The sequence below is a fragment of the Microtus pennsylvanicus genome, unplaced genomic scaffold, assembly GCF_037038515.1.
Source record: "Microtus pennsylvanicus isolate mMicPen1 unplaced genomic scaffold, mMicPen1.hap1 Scaffold_67, whole genome shotgun sequence".
Classification (NCBI taxonomy): Eukaryota; Metazoa; Chordata; class Mammalia; order Rodentia; family Cricetidae; genus Microtus; species Microtus pennsylvanicus.
Genome location: NW_027461001.1, coordinates 52,501 through 68,210, shown reverse-complemented (window position 1 = coordinate 68,210; position 15,710 = coordinate 52,501).

The window sequence follows — 15,710 nt, the reverse complement described above, 5'->3', positions numbered from 1 at the left end:
ACACACACACACAGAGATTTAATTTATGTTTTTTATTTTTGTTTGTGTTTTTGTTTTGATTTTCAAGGCAGGGTTTTCTCTGTTGCTTTGGAGCCTGTCTTTGAAACTAGCTCTCGTCGACCAGACTGGCCTCAAACTCCCAGAGATCCACCTGCCTCTCTGCCAGATATGGAACCAGTCCTTTTGAATGCTTTCATCCTTCCTGGTCTTTAAAAATTTGAAATGAAACTAAGTTCTACACAACTGGAAAGACTCAAATAAAAGTTAAATAAAATGTTCTGAAATAGGACACCTTCCCTGTCCTCCCCACAAGGTCACACTTGGTGCAGACAGACCAAGAGATACAAACAAAATTTGAAATTAAACTAAATGTACATGAAACTAACAGAATGAGATACCAAAAACTTAGTTGGGTTGTCACTGTGGTACACATCTTTTATTCTATCATCCAAGAGACAGAGACAGGTGTACCTCTGTGAATTCCCAGGCTTTGTAGAAAGGCCCCCGTCCCAAATTAAATAAATAAATAAATATATATATGTTCAACCAAAAAAAAAAAAAGGAAGAAAAGAAGAAAGAAACATTATGAACTGTCTCCTTGTTTCTAGAAACTTGTTTTGATTTGCATTTCTCTGATGACTAAGGGTGTTGAACATTTCCTTAAGTGTCTTTCAGCCATTTTAGATTCCTTGGTTGAGTGTTCTCTGTTTAAGTCTGTACTCCATTTTGTGAATTGGATTATTTGTTCTTGAGATGACCAATGTCTTGAGTTCTTTGTATGTTTTGGAGCTCAGACCTCTGTCTGATGTGGGGTTAGTGAAGATCTTTTTCGTTTTGTCTTGTTGGCCATTTCCTTTGCTTTACAGAAGAAGCTTTGCAGTTTCAGGAGGTCCCATTGATTCATTTTGTTTCTCTCAGAGTCCCTGCTACTGGAGTTAGATTTAGGAAGCGGTCTCCTGTGCTGATGCGTTCAAATGCGTTTGATATTTTTATTTTTATATTCTTTTATTGTGGATGAAGTCAATTATTTGAACTCTCAAATATTTTTATTGTTATTATCTCTTTATTTGTTTGTTTATTTGTGGTTTTTCAACATAGGGTTTCGTTGTGTACCCTTGTATGCCCTGGGACTCACTTTGTACACAAGAAAGACTGGCCTCAGACTCACAGAGAGCCATCTGCCTCTGCCTCCTAATGCTGGGATTAAAGGCTAAACAACCTTTTTTATATATTTATTTTTCTAATAATTTATTTTATCGGCATTGGTGTTTTGCCTTAAACTCACAGTGATCTGCCTGCCTTGGTCTCCCTGATCTTGGAGGTGTTTTTATCATCTCTCTCTCTCTCTCTCTCTCTCTCTCTCTCTCTCTCTCTCTCTCTCTCTGTCTCTCTCTCTGTGTCTGGCTATCTAGCTATCTATCCATTCATTTATTTATTTTTTGGTTGTTCTTGTTGTTTTCTGAGACAGGATTTCTCTCTAGCTTTGGAGTCTGTCCTGGATCCAGACCTGGTCACAGCTGTACCGGAAAATAAAATAAAACAAACAAACAAAAACAAAAACAAAGCAAAGCAAAGCAAAAGCCAGGCAGGACTGTATGGTTGACCTTCCCTTTTCCCCTCCCCCATGGGCTCCTCAGAGGCGGTGCGGCCTCCTGCAGGGAATCCACAGAGCCTCTGCCCAAGGCTCTCCAGGGAACCCACTCTCTCCCTTTCCCCCAGTCCCAGGGCTGCCGGCCACATCTATCTCAGGCATAGGTGGCGGGCACTCTGGCTATCCGGGACGTGACAGACACAGACACACAGAAGCAGGGAGGAACGGTGCCCACTCTCTCACTAGATGCAGGCATGCAGGAGGAACAATGAAAGAATGAGAACTGGAGAGATGGAATTTCTGGAATGTCCAGAAACCACATGGTGGGGATCTAGTGCCCTCTTCTGGTGACAGGGAGTACAGCACAGATTTGGGTTCTTGTGCTCCTGAGATGTAACCCCCACAAGGCAGCAGCTCATAAGTGATTGTAAATCCAGTTTCACACGACTGCACATAAAATAAAGTTAAATAAATCATAAAAAATTCTTTAAAAATTTGAAATTAAAATAAGTTCTACACAACCGGAAAGACTGTCTCAAATAAAAGTAAAATAAAATGTTCTAAAATAGGACAACTTCCCTGCCCCCCACCCCCACAGGGACACACTTGGTGCAGACCAAGAGATACAAACAAAATTTGAAATTAAACTAAATGTACAAGAAACTGAGCCTGGTTATTGTGGTGCACATCTTTTATTCTATCATCAAAGAGACAGAGGCAGGTGGACCTCTGTGAATTCCCAGGCTTTATAGAGAGGCCCCCAACCCAAATAAAAAAAAAAACATATATAAAAGTTTAACCAAACACCACCCCCCCCCCAAAAAAAAGGAAGGAAGGAAAGAAGAAGGAGACATTATAAACTGTCTCCTTGGTCCTAGAAACTGGATCATGGGAATTTAGGACCTATGAGACAGTGCACGAGTCTTGTGATCTCACTTGGTAGATGAGTCTGGATTTTAACTCACAGATGTCCTTCTGCCTGTGTCTCCCACGTGCTGGGATAAAGGGTTCCCTAATTCTTGAATGGCATATGGAAAGTAGTTATTTCTACTTGGTTTGCGTTTGATTTTTTTTTTTAAAAAAAATCCATGCCTACTTATTTATTTATTTTTGGTTTTTCACGACAGGGTTTCTCTGTAGCTTTGGAACTAACCCTTGTAGACCAGGCTGGCCTCAAATTCACAAAGATCCACCTGCCTTTGCCTCCCAAGTGCTGGGATTAAAGGAATGTGCCACCACTACCCGCCTTTGTTTCTTTTATTTATTTTTGTTAAGCTCTACATTTTTCTTTCCTCTCTTTCCATGCCTCCCCTTCCACCCTCTCCCAAGGTTCCCATGCTCTCAGGAGATCTTGTCTTTTTCTACTACTCATGTATTTTAGATCTATGTATGTCTCTCTTAGGGTCCTCATTGTTGTCTAGGTTCTCTGGGATTGTGATTTGTGAGCTTTATGTTTAAAAATCACTTATGAGTGAGTATATGTGGTAATTGTCTTTTAGGGTCTGGGTTACTTTCCTCAAAATGATGTTTCCTAGCTTCATCCATTTGCCTGCAAAATTCAAGATGTCATTATTCTTTTCTGCTCTGTAGTGTAGTAAGTACTCCATTGTGTAAGTATACCACGTTTTCCTCATCCATTCTTCAGTCAGAGGGCATTTAGGCTGTTTCCAGGTTCTGGCTATGACAAACAATGCTGCTATGAGCATAGTTGAGCCCATGTCCTCGTGGCACAATTGAGCATCCTTTACATATATATACCTAAACGTGGTATTGCTGGGTCTTGAGGAAGGTTGTTTCCTAATTTTCTGAGAAATCGCCACACTGACATCCAAAGGGGGCTGTACCAGCTTGCATTCCCACCAGCGATGCAGGAGAGTTCCCTTTTCCCCACATCCTCTCCAGCATAAGTTGTCATCAGTGTTTTAGATCTTGGCCATTCTTACAGGTATAAAGTGGAATCTCAGAGCTGTTTTGATTTACATATCTCTGATGACTAAGGGTGTTGAACATTTCCTTAAGTGTCTGTCAGCCATTTTAGATTTCTCGGTTGAGAGTTCTCTGTTTAGGTCTGTACCTCCATGTTGTGAACTGGATTATTTGTTCTTGAAATGACCAATGTCTTGAGTTCTTTGTATATTTTGGAGCTCAGACCTCTGTCTGATGTGGGGTTAGTGAAGATCTTTGCCCATTCTGTAAGGCCGTCGTTTTGTCTTGTTGGCCATGTCCTTTGCTTTACAGAAGAAGCTTTTCAGTTTCAGGAGGTCCCATTGATTCATTTTGTTTCTCTCAGAGTCCCTGCTACTGGAGTTAGATTTAGGAAGTGGTCTCCTGTGCCGATGCGTTCAAATGCTTTTTTTAAAAAAATAAATATTTATTTATTATGTATACAATATTCTTTCTGTGTGTATGTCTGAAGGCCAGAAGAGAGCACCAGACCCTATTACAGATGGTTGTGAGCCACCATGTGGTTGCTGGGAATTGAACTCAGGACCTTTGGAAGAGCAGGCAATGCTCTTAACCGCTGAGCCATCTCTCCAGCCCCCGTTCAAATGCTTTTGATATTTTTATTTTTATATTTTTTTTTTATTGTGGATGAGGTCAATTATTTGAACTCTCAAATATTTTTATTGTTATTATCTGTTTGTTTATTTGTGGTTTTGCAACACGGGGTTTCCTTGTGTATCCTTGTATGCCCTGGGACTCACTTTGTAAACAAGACTGGCCTCAGACTCACAGAGATCCGCCTGCCTCTGCCTTCTAGTGATGGCATTAAAGGCGTACACTAAACACATTTTTTTTTGAAAACAGGGTTTTTCTGTGTCACTTTGCCTGTCCTGAATCTCAATCTGCAGAACAAAGTAGCCTTAAACTCACAGTGATCTGCCTGCTTTGGTCTCCCTGATCTTGGAGGTGTTTTATCATCTATCTATCTATCTATCTATCTATCTATCTATCTATCTATCTATCTATCTATCATCTATCCATTCATTTCATTTATTAGTTTATTTATTTATTTATTTTTTTTTTGTTTTCTGAGACAGGGTTTCTCTCTAGCTTTCCTTCTTGCTTGCTTGCTTGATTTTTTTGCTTTCTTGCTCTCTTGCTTTTTTCCCCCTTCTTTTATTAGTTAGTTCTTGAGGCACGGTTTCTCCGTGTAACAGCCCTAGCTGTTCTCTCTCTCTCTCTCTCTCTCTCTCTCTCTCTCTCTCTCTCTCAAATATGTTTGGTTTTGTGTTTTGCTTTATGAGACAGGGTTTCTCTGCTGCTTTGGAGACTGTTGTTAAAACTAGCTCCTTTCTTGTAGACCAGGCTGTCCTAAAACTCCCAATGATCCTGTTTCTGCTAAATATGGAGCCAGTGCTCTTGAATGCCTTTGTCTGGTGAGGTCAAAAGCCACCCCCCCACACACAACCCCCCCCCAACACACACACAAACCAAACACAGGCACAGGCACACCCAGAGACACATAAATAAACTTTTAAATTAAGAAGAGCCTGGAGAGCTAGTTTCGCGGCTCTTCCAGAGAAATTGGGTTCAATTCCCAGCACCTGCATGGCAGCTCATAGTGATTGTAAATTCAGTTTCTGGGTGATCTGACATCTTCAGACCATTGCACATAAAATAAAGTTAAGAAAATCATAAAAAAATTCCTTAAGAAATTGAAATTTAACTAAGTCCCACACAATTGGAAACACTCTCAAATAAAAGTAAAATAAATGGAAAAGAATACAGTGCTAAGTGCAGTTATGAAAATGTTTTGAAATGTGATACCTTCCCTGTCTCCCCCACATACACAAGCCACACTGAGAGATTTAAATAAAATCTGGGTAATCATTTATGTATCTGGCCTATGTCAGAGGGGCAGGGGAAGCTGAAGCCTTGTCCTTTGGGCTCCAGGTTCTCAGTACTGCGTCAAAAACTCAAGTGTATAGTGAGCCCATGTCTGTCCTGCCGGCAGCACTCAGGAACTGGGAATACAAGGATCAGGAGATCATCTTCAACAACCCAGCAAGTGCAAACCATCCTGGTGGGAAAGAGACCCTCTAAAAGAAATCAATAAAATGACATTTTTATTTTTTTCTGTCGGAAGTGAAAATGTTCCAAATAATTCACTGCATCAGTATTCCTGGAAATGATATCAAAGTCAGAATTTTTCTTTTTTTTTTAACATTTTATTTTATTCTTATTATTTTCATTTTTATTTTTTTGGTTTTTCGAGACAGGGTTTCTCTGTGGTTTTGGAGCCTGTCCTGGAACTAGCTCTTGTAGACCAGGCTGGTCTCGAAATCACAGAGATCCGCCTGCCTCTGCCTCCCAAGTGCTGGGATTAAAGGCGTGCGCCACCACTGCCTGGCGTAAATCAGAATTTTTCATATTATTCCATGGCTGTTGTAATTTTCTCTGTGGCAGACAGAGGCAGGCAGATCTCTGTGAGTTTGAGGCCAGCCTGGTCATCTACAGTTCCAGGACAGGTGCCAAAGCTAAGAGAATCCTTGTCTCAGAAAATTTTTTTCTCTGCGTCTCACGTGTCGTGTGTCTTTCTCTAAGCAGGCCCAGGAATCCTAAGCGCCTGTAGGTGATCTAGGAAATCTCCTGTAGCAGGGGCCCTGGCCTCCACTCCTGGCCCCTGAGGGCACCTGGTAAAAGTGAGAAGGCAGATTTCAGAGACTAGTAAAGTTCAAGGTCACCAGCCCTTCCCAACAGCTAGAACCTTTAAAGGGTGAGGCTACAACTTAATTGGCCTGCTTAGATATGGATATTTTTGTTGTGGTTCTTGTTTTACAGGGCAGGAACAGACATCCAAGTGGGAATTTTCCACAGCTGTTTTAATTTTCTCAGACTCGGTATTTAGTATGAGAAGTGGGGTGTGGGGTTGTACAAACACAACTACTGAAAAAGAACCCTAAGAAAGCAGGCCTCCCTCCCTCCCTCCTTCCTTCCCTCCCTCCCTCCCTCCCTCCCTCCCTCCCTCCCTCCCTCCCTCCCTCTCTCCCTCAGTTCCTCCCTCTCACCAAGCCATAATTGTGGCAGCCCCTTGGCCCACATAGTCCTTTCACTGATCAGTCAGACACACTCTTTTTTTATTTTTGAATTTTGGGTGAAGTCAATTAATTGAGCTCTTAGATGATGATGATGATGATTATTATTATTAGTTTATTTGTGTTTTTTTTTACATAGAGGTTCCCTGTGTCCCTGGAACTCACTTTGTAGACAAGGCTGGCCTCAGACTCACAGAGATCTAGCTGCCCCTGCCTCTACCTCTGCTTCCTAGTGCCGGAATTAAAGGCCTGTACTAAACACACTTTCCCCCCCTAAGTCAGGGTTTCTCTGTGTCTGTCGCTTTGCCTGTCCTAAAACTCACACTGCAGAACGAGGTGGCCTCAAACTCACAGCGATTTGCCTGTTTCTGCCTCTCCTGATTTCTGAGGGCTGAGAACTGAGAATAAAGAAATGTGCTGCCCAAAATATACTGCCGCTGCTGCAATTAAAAAAATAAATTAAAATAAAATAACCTGAGATAAACAAAGAAAAAAAGGAAAACACCTGTTTTTTCCTTCCTTCCTTCCTTCCTTCCTTCCTTCCTTCCTTTCTTTTTCCTTACTTGTTTTTTTTCTGTTTTCTTCTTTTATTATTATTATTTTTGGTGCAGGGTTTCTCTGTATAATACCTTTAACTCACTATATAAACCAGGCTGTCATCTTGGTAACATTATGGTTTTGTATTTTCTTATTTCTTGTCTGTAAATCAACAAATCAACATTTCTTCTCTCTCTCTCACACTCATTTAATTTATGTTTTATTTTATTTTTGGTTTGTGTTCTTGTTTTGATTTTCAAGGAAGGGTTTCTCTGTTGCTTTGGAGCCTGTCTTTGGAACTAGCTCTTGTCAACCAGGCTGGCTGGCCTCAAACTCCCAGAGATCCACCTGCCTCTCTGCCAGATATGGAACCAGTCATCTTGGTTAGTTCAAAAGCCACCCCATAAACACACACACACACAACACACACACACACACACACACACACACACACACACACACACACACACACAGAGGCACATCCAGAGAAACATATTTTTTTTTTTTTTTTTTTTTTTTTTTTTTTTTGGTTTTTCGAGACAGGGTTTCTCTGTGGCTTTGGAGCCTGTCCTGGAACTAGCTCTGTAGACCAGGCTGGTCTCGAACTCACAGAGATCCGCCTGCCTCTGCTTCCCGAGTGCTGGGATTAAAGGCTTGCGCCACCACTGCCCTGCGATGCCCCTACTATAAAAATGGGTTTCAGAAACCGGCCTTTTGCCACAGTGTCAGAAGCCCAAACTCTGCCTGTGGTCTCAGCTAGCTGATAAGCTTCTGTGACTCGCGGTGTGTTTGTATTTTTAAGTTTGTTTTTGGTTTATTAGACTTGGTGGTGTTCTCATCTTTGCATGACCCCCCCCCCCCCCGACCCAACATTTAAGTGTCTTTCAACCATTTTAGATCCCTCTGTTGAGAGTTCTCTGTTTAGGTCTGTACTCCATTTTTTAAAATTGGATTATTTGTTCTTTGGATGACCAATTTCTCGACTTCTTTGTGTATTTTGGAGATTAGTGAAGATCTTTTCCCATTCTGTAAGGCCGTCGTTTTGTCTTGTTGGCCATGTTCTTTGCTTTACAGAAGCTTTTCAGTTTCAGGAGGTCTCACTTATTAATTGTTTCTCTCAGTGTCTGTTTTTTTTTCTTTTTTTTCTTTCTTTTTTTTTCTTTTTTTCTTTTTTCTTCTTTTTTTTCTCTCTTTAGTTTTTTTCTTTGTTCTTTTTTTTTGTTGTTTTTTTTTCTTTTTTTTTTCTTTTTTTTCTTTTTCTCTCAGTGTCTGTGCTACTGGGGTTCTATTTAGCAAGCGTTCTCCTGTGCCAATGTGTTCAAGTGCATTTGATATTTTTATTTTTATATTCTTTTATTGTGGATGAAGTCAATTATTTGAACTCTCAAATATTTTTATTGTTATTATCTCTCTATTTGTTTGCTTATTTGTGGTTGTTCAACATAAGGTTTCGTTGTGTACCCTTGTATGCCCTGGGACTCACTTTGTAGACAAGACTGGCCTCAGACTCACGGAGAGTCATCTGCCTCTGCCTCCTAGTGCTGAGATTAAAGGCATGCACTAAACACCTTTTCTATATATTTATTTTCCTAATAATTTATTTATTTTCATTTTATTGGCATTGGTGTTTTGCCTGCATGTATGTCTATCTGAGGGTGTCCGATCTTGGAGTTACCGACAGCTGTTGACTGCCATGTGGGTGGTAAGGAATTGAACCTGGGTCCTCTGGAAGAGCAGTCAGAACTCTTAACCACAGAGCCATCTCTCCAGGCCCCACCTTTTTTTTGAAAACAGGGTTTCTCTGTGTCACTTTGCCTGGCCTTGAATCTCAATCTGCAGAACAAGGGAGCCTTAAACTCACAGTGATCTGCCTGCCTTGGTCTCCCTGATCTTGGAGGTGTTTTTATCATCTCTCTGTCTGGCTATCTAGCTATCTATCCATCTATTTATTTATTTATTTATTTATTTATTTATTTATTTATTTTTTTGTTTGTTTTCTGAGACAGGATTTCTCTCTAGCTTTGGAGTCTGTCCTGGATCCAGACCTGGTCACAGCTGTACCTGGAAACAAACCAAAACAAAAACAAAGCAAAGCAAAGCAAAAGCCAGGCAGGACTGTATGGTTGACCTTCCCTTTTCCCCTCCCCCATGGGCTCCTCAGAGGCGGTGCGGCCTCCTGCAGGGGAATCCACAGAGCCTCTGCCCAAGGCTCTCCAGGGAACCCACTCTCTCCCTTTCCCGCAGCCCCAGGGCTGCCGGCCACATCTATCTCAGGCGTAGGTGGCGGGCACTCTGGCTATCCGGGACGTGACAGACACAGATACATAGAAGCAGGGAGGAACGGTGCCCACTCTCTCACTAGATGCAGGCATGCAGGAGGAACAATGAAAGAATGAGAACTGGAGAGATGGAATTTCTGGAATGTCCAGAAACCACATGGTGGGGATCTAGTGACCTCTTCTGGTGACAGGGAGTACAGCAGAGATTTGGGTTCTTGTGCTCCTGAGACCTACCCCAATTTAATAGTGACATTATCCTATCATACCCTATATATCACGTATAGGCTTGCTTGATATCACACACATACACTGCCTGCATTTCTGCCTGACCCCTGTGAGAGAGCCTGGTACCTTCAGAAGACAGAAGATGGGGTGTGGGTCTGTCTGTCTGTCTATCTGTCCATCTATTCTTCCATAAAGTATTTATTCCTTTTTTGTTTGTTTTGTGACAGGGTTTCTCTCTAGTTCTCTCTAATTGAGTCAGTCCTGGAACTAGCTCTTGGAGACCAGAACGAGTGCTGGAATTAAAGGCGTGTCCCACCATTACCTGGTTAGAAGTCTTTTTAAAAAGTAGGCAATCAGAGCTACAAATTTCCTCATAGGACTGATTTTACTGTGTGCCAGGGTTTGTGTAGGGTTTTGCTTTCATTTTCTTGAGTGAATCTCCCCCCCCCCCCCCCCGTCTCTCTTATTCTAGAGCTCTGTTTTGTCTTCCATGAGCTCTGAGGGGCACTTGGCTTGAGTGTGATACACACACAGACTTACTATTAAGGAAAGTTCAAGATCAAGATCCTTTCCTAACTCTGTGACCTTGCAACAGAGAAGTTTCAAGGGGTGTGAAGGGTGTGCCTACTGACACTGGAATTCATTTGATCTGCTAGGCAGCAAATGCTATGGATTGTGTATGTGTGTGTCTCTGTTAGTTTAGGTGTCTTTCCAGTCAACGTTGGTGTAATTACCGTGCGTCTGTATATTCAGTGCTGTGATCCTTTCAAATGGTTGTGAAGGGAGCCCTAGCCTAGGAATGACTTCAGTGACGCGTTATTTTCCTTTCCTAACTCTGTGACTTTGCAACAGAGAAGTTTCAAAGGGTGTGAAGGGTGTGCCTACAGCTCCACTGGCCTTCCTTGACGTGTACAGCTGTTGCCTTTCCTGTCAACATTCTTGTTGGAGTTGGGAAATTGCTGATTTGAACTCAGCTAATTTCATGGAATAGCCAGCCCTGGCTGTCCCTGAACTCATTTTTATAGACCAGGCTGTCCTTTTGGTGACTTTCTATTTTTTTTTTTCTTCCTCTTATTTTTCTATCTGCAGTCAACAGGACTGTGCACCTGTATATTCACTGCTCTGATCCTTCTCTCCTTCCTTCCTTCCTTCCTTCCTTCCTTCCTTCCTTCCTTCCTTTCTTCCTTTCTTTCATATGTCTGCCCACTCACGAAAACCCAAAAATTTCTAGCCTCCCAACGCAATTAACAATAACTAAAATTTTAGTAAACTGGCATTTCAAAAAGGCAGGCAGGCAGGCAGGCAGGCCTGGATGGTGGTTGTGAAGGGAGCCCTGGCCTAGTCATATCCTCTGCCATGACTGTAACTCAGGAGCTCTAAAGGGTCTGGGAAGCTGCTTTCATGCTTCTGCTGCTGGGCATTTATTTATTTATTTATTTATTTATTTATTTATTTATTTATTTATTTATCTGGCTTATGTGGGAGGGGAAGGGAAAGCCAAAGCCTTGTCCTATGGGCTCCACGCTCTCAGTAGTGTCTCATAAACTCGAGTGTGAGGGCCCATGTCTGTCATGTCAGCAGCACTCAGAAACTGAAAACACGAGGATCGGGAGATCATCTTCAGCAACTCAGCAAGTGCGAACCATCGTGGTGGGGAAACAGACCCTCTCCAAGAAATGACTAAAGTGACCTGTTTATTTTTTCTGTTCTAAGTGAAAATGTTCACAACACATCACTATGACGATATTATTCCCGGAAATGAAATCCGAGTGGGATTTTTGAAACACTATTTTTATTTCATTATTATTATTGTTTTTTTTTTGTTTTGTTTTAAAAAAAACTATTCCACGTCTGTTTTAATTTTCTCTGACTCGGTATTTAGTCTGAGAAGTGTGGGCTGAGGGCGTGGGGAGTGGGGTGAAGAAAAAGAACCGCAAGCAAGCAAGCAAGCAAGCAAGCAAGCAAGCAAGCAAGCAAGCAAGCAAGCAGTGGCCATGGTGAAAGGAGACCTTAGATGGCAGGGAACTGCCGTTGCCGCCTCCTTCCCTCCCTTCCTCCCTCGGTCCCTCGGTCCCCCTCGGTCCCCCTCGGTCCCCCTCGGTCCCTCCCTCTCACCATGCCCTAATGGTTGCAGAAGCCCCTGGCCCATCTAGTCCTGTCACCGATCTGTCAGACACGCTCTTTGTTTCCCCGTGAGCGAGCGATCGATTCGCCTGCTTTCCTAGCTGCCTGTGGTCTCGGTCGTACTTTCGTTTTCGTAGCCCCGAATGTCCAGCCCGGCCCGCCGTTCACCGTGTTCGGGGGTGGGATGGGGAGGGGTGGGGGAACCGACAGGGGAGTTCCCTGTCCTGTTGTGGGCCCGTGCCACCTCCGGGCGTGAGCGTGGAAGGACGCTGTCACGCCAGAGAAGGTGAAGACGCCGCCGCCGCGGTCGCGGCCGAACGAGCGAGCGAGCGAGCGATCTATGGCGGTCGGTTGTCGGGCGCCCCCTAGCGGTGGCCTTTTTCTGCAACGCTCCTGGTCCTCGGTCGTTGACGAGGACGGGGCGAAATGGCTTTTGTGAGGCGGAAAGAATGACGAGAGTCCCGGCCCGGCAGGCGGGTGTGTCCCGGAGTCGGTGTCGTGCTTGGGGACGGTCTCTGTGTAGGAGGTTGTGCCGGAAGAGTCACCCATGGGTGTGTGCGTTGGGGATGGAACCCAGTGACGGGACCAGCTGGAGAGGGTGCTGGGAGACTTGAGCGGGTCGACCAGAAGGCTTCAGTCGTTCGCGTACTCCCGCTAGGTGTCGGGTCCACCCGGGCACAGGATCGGTGAAATACCTCGGCTTTAAAAGTTGCTTTTCCCTTTCTTTTTCTCTCTTCTAAAGAGCCCTGGGACCCGGCGACCCGAGGCCGAGAGGAGGCGATGGTTGATCCCGGCTTCCCCGCTGCCCCGTCACGGACTCGTTGGGGTCTCGGACCTTTTTTTTTTTTTTTTTTTTTTTCCTTCCTCTTGCCAGGAACCCTCGGTCCTCAGCAGCGGCGGGCCTTGCCATCCTGAGGCCGAGAGGAGGCCGTGGTCCCGGCTTTCTCGCCTCCCTGTTCCGGACTCTCGGAGCTTTTTTATTTTCTTCCTCTTGCCAGGAACCCTCGGTCCTCAGCGGCGGGCCTTGCCATGCTGAGGCCGAGAGGAGGCCGTGGTCCCGGCTTCCTCGCCTCCCTGGTCCGGACTCTCGGAGCTTTTTTATTAATATTCTTCCTCTTGCCAGGAACCCTCGGTCCTCAGCGGCGGGCCTTGCCATGCTGAGGCCGAGAGGAGGCCGTGGTCCCATCTTTCTCGCCTCCCTGGTCCGGACTCGTTGGTGTCTCGGAGCTCTCCCCCGCCCCTTTCTCCTGCCCTCGGTCTTGCGAGAGCCCAGCGGCGGGCCTCGTGTTCTCGAGGCCGAGAGGAGGTGGTGGTCCCGGCTCCCCTGTTCACTGGTCCCCGGTTTCTTGGACTCGAGATCCCCCCCCCCAAGTTTTTCTTCTTGCCCTTCTCCATCCCTAGCGGCTGGTCGCAGGGTCCTCGGCCGGGAGGAGGCTGGGCGCCCGGCTTTCTGGCATGTCCACCTCGCTCTCTCGGTCCTTTCATGGTTATGAGGTCGACCAGTTGTTCCTTTGAGGGTCGGTTCTCTTGTTTATGGGGACATTTTTGGGACATTTCACCCAGCCTCACTTTCAGGAGTTCTGTGTGGTCTGTGAATGACTCCCCGTACCTGTTGCCATTCTTCTAATAATTGCTATCTGTCCTTATTGTACCTGCAGATAGGTGCTGACACGCTGTCCTTTAATTGGGTGACATTAAAGGACGCTAGGTGGCGGTCTCTCTTCCGAGCCTCACTGGGTGTTATTTTCCCCCGTCTAGCCCAGCCCGCGTCTCGCTGCTGTGCTTTCCCGTGAGGCTTTTTGAGATGACCGGCTTCCTTGCAAAAGCCCGTGGTGAAGCGTGTCAGGCGTCCCCGCTTCGTGGTTTGTCACCCGTTCTGTTTGGATGGTGGGACCCGTCTCTCGATGCTGCTCCCTTACCGTCCCGGTGCTTTTTTTTTTTTTTTCTTTTTTTTTTGCGGGCGGGGACCAGGTTGTGGAGCTCCCGAGTCTCCTCCATGGTCCTCTGCTCCCGTGTGCCTCCCGAGCGCACCGGTTTTTTTTTTTTATCCCCCCTCCCAGCTTGTGGAGCTCCCGAGTCTCCATGAGTCCTTTTTGGGTTGAGGGTGGCCCGGCCCTTCTGCTGCCTCATGTTATGTGCCTCCCGAGTGCACTCCTCTTTAATTGGATTCCCTGTTGACCCCCCACCGCTCTTTTTTGGTGTGGAGGTGTGAAGGGTTTTCTTTTTTTTTTTTTTTTTTTTTTCTGTGGCATGTGTTGGGTCTGTGGTTGATCTCTCGCTCGATTCTTCCCGGTTCTGCTTTGTTGATCGATGTGGTGCGCTTGCCCTGTGTTCATTCGGGCCGGAGGCCTAAGCCGCGCCAGGCGAGGGACGGACATTCATGGCGAATGGCGGCCGCTCTTCTCGTTCTGCCAGCGGGCCCCTCGTCTCTCCTCCCCACCTTTACCGGTGGTGTGTGGAAGGCAGGGGTGCGGTTATCCGACCCGAGCCCTGTGAAAGCCCCCCCGCACTCCTCGCTGTGGTTCGTGGGGGTTCCTGTGAGGCGCGCCGGGTGCTTTGTTCCCCGTCGCGCGTTTCGCTATGCCCACCGCGTGTGGGTCTGTTTGGCCCTCCTCCCTCCGAGCCGGGGGAGGGTCGGCTGATTGCCGCGTTACGTGCCCCTCCCGACCGGGCTCGTGTGCACGCGCCTTGCTTGTGATCCTCGTGGTGCTCCTGGAGCGTTCCAGGCCGATCTTCAGAGTTGCCCGGTTCTGAGCGGCGGCGGCGTTTCCCGGTTCTCTGACGTGTATGCCTCCTGTGTGCGGTACGGCCATTAGCGGTGTTCCTCTGCGAGGTGTGTGATCCCGAGGATCAAGAAAAAAAGGGGGTCGAGGCGAGCGGGTAAGAGAGGCTCGCTGCGGTAAGATGGCTCTCTCACGGCCGTCTCGTGAGATCGGGCGAGCGGCCCACCACGCGCTGCCTTCTCCCGTAGGCGGTGAGCCGTTGGGTGGTGTTGAGCGGTCGCGGCCGGCCTTTTTAATTTTCTTCTCACCGTTAAAGGTGGTCCGTCGGTGACGGACTGAGAATTGCCTCCCCGCCTGGTGCAGACCCGGTGGGTGTTGCCGCGGAGGCAGGCCTGGCTCTCGGGGGACCTCTTGTGTAGTATGCTTTTTCTCGGTCCGGTCCCCCGTGTCCGCGAACGCTCAAGAGTACGCCCCGGAAAGGAAGAAAAATCCTTACCGATACCGCAGACCCCCCCGCCTCGCCGCGCTCGAGATCATCGAGTGGTGTGTGTGTCGCTTCCCCTGCTCTTGCGCTGCCGCGACCGGAGGCTCGTCGGGCCGGGTCCGTCCCGCCTGCCCTCAGTGAGAAAAAGTGCCTTCTCTAGCGATCCGATGGAGAGAGGGTGTGCTTGGGGTCGCCCCGGCACGCCCCGACCGCCCGATGCGCGTAGCTTCGGCCGGGTGCCCCTCGCCGCGTCCCGTCTTTGGGGGGGGAAACCCGAGCGTTTGTGTCACCCGCTGCGGCCCGCGCCTCCTCGCTCCGAGTCCGGGGAGGAACCACGCGGGGCAAGAGAGCGTGTCGTGGACTCGGCTGGCGTGCCGTGTCGGAGCCTGGGACGTGTTACCCGTGGCGGGGAAAGAAGGGGGCGCGTGCGCGCACGCCCGAGTGCCGCGGGACCCCGATTCCCCCGCTCCCCCGAGGGTGCGTACGCGCCTCGGTCGGGGCGCGGAGCCGAGCGGGAAGAGCGGGGCTGGGTGGCGGTGGGCTCCCGGGCCCCACCCGTCCACCGTCCGTGCCCGCCGCGAGCGGTCCCTCCCGCGCTTCCCCGTCTTTGCCGTTCCCGCGGACCGCGGCCTCGTCGCGCGCGTCGCGTGCGTGCGTCGCTCGTGTTGTGTGCCGTGTGGAGGTCGCCTCGCTCCCCCTCCCCGGCAG